Source organism: Molossus molossus, unplaced genomic scaffold (assembly GCF_014108415.1).
Source record: "Molossus molossus isolate mMolMol1 unplaced genomic scaffold, mMolMol1.p scaffold_m16_p_10, whole genome shotgun sequence".
NCBI lineage: Eukaryota > Metazoa > Chordata > Mammalia > Chiroptera > Molossidae > Molossus > Molossus molossus.
Genome location: NW_023425345.1, coordinates 45,994,586 through 45,996,252, shown reverse-complemented (window position 1 = coordinate 45,996,252; position 1,667 = coordinate 45,994,586).

The following is a 1,667-nucleotide window of genomic DNA, read 5'->3' as shown; positions in this document are numbered from 1 at the left end:
GCAATGGGGCGGGGCGGGCTCGAAGGCGGGGCGGGGCGGAGCCTAAAGGCGCCCCGCCCTCAAGCCCGCCCCGCCCCGCCCTTCCTTTTAGAGCCTTCAGGCGGCTTCACACTGAGAAATTCCAGGTCTCGCGTGAGGCGCTACTGCAAATGGGCGCCTGGCCCTTTAAATACGCCTCAGTCGGAAGCTAAACAGTCTGCCTTGCGGCACGCGCACAGCGTTGTTCGGGGGATGCTTTCACCTGGACGTCAGGTAGACCGGGTTTAGCGTCTTGCGCGATCCCGGGCTGGGTTGGGGCGAAGAGATGGTTAGCATTGGGGCCCAGACTCTTTACCTTCAAGAGGAGGTGACGTGGGCTAATCCTGCGCCTTGGGACAGGCAGGGGTCGGGGAGGGAGAAGCAAGTGGAGGTGCTGGCGGGTCGGGGGTACATTGGGACACCCCGGAGGCCACGCCGCCGCAGACTTTGTTTCTGTGGCTTGCTGACAGGGTAGGAAGGAGTAGCTCCGCCGAGCTTTGGAGATGAATGAAGTAAGAGCATGAGGGGAAAGGCGCCACCTTCCTCCATTTCTAACATCTTCAACCAGCAATTCCCCTACCTTGTGTCAGGTGACTCTCGCCCTCCCCACCCCGCACCCTCATCAGCAAATCTGTTGCTGAGCAACACTGCACGTGGGCCCCGCCACTCTCCATCTTGGAGCCACTATTCCACGAAGATGCTTGGTTGTAATTCCCTCTTAGAAACATCGTTCTAGCTTAGAATGTCTTCTTCCTTTTACTGGGGAAAGGGTGAGTTATTATTATTATTCTTTTCAAAGCCAGGCCTACAACTGTGCTCTGATTACATTGTTTTCCAACTCCTCTTCATCAGTTACCTTGCTCAGTGCCATCAGTTATCTTACTAAAACATCTTTTGGGATTGTGTCATTTCCTACCCAAACACCTCCAGTGGCCACTCATTGACCACTCGGTGGATTCTAAATCCTTGACAGGGTATCACATGCCTTACATAGTTTGTCACTAATCCAGCTATATTTTCCAGAACTGTACTAGGAAGCATTTTCTCTTGCAGCTCTGTTATCTGGGCTGTTCAGTTTTCTCTAACACATCACATATTTTGTTTGTACGTTGGCTTGGGTTCATTTCTTTTTTATTTTCCCCTCACCCGAGGACATTTTTCCATTTTCTGATAGATAGAGTAGGAGGGAGAGGGAGAGAAACATCGGTGTGAAAGGAACACATCGAGTGGCTGCCACCCACATGACCAACCAGGACCGGGGACAAACTGCAACCGAGGCACGCGCCCTTAGTGGGAACCAAACTCAGGTCCTTTGAACTGCAGGCCGCCGCTCTAACTGCTGAGCCAAACCGCCCAGGGCTTGGCTTCATTTCTATTGCTTGGACAATTTTGAGGACTTAGATGGCCGCTTCTTGCATTATGCCTTTACTGATTTATCACAGGCAGAAGTGATCTCTTATTTCTTCCTCTTCATTCTTATAACTCTTATTTTGTACTAGTTGTTTCATTTATTCAACAGTCACTATTAATTGCTTGCCTATTATGTGCTTGACAGTCTAAACATGAGATAATCGGTGAATAAGGCAGAAACGGTTCTTGCTCTGGTGGACTGAAAGGGAGAAGGAAAATTAAATAAATCTTGCAAACAT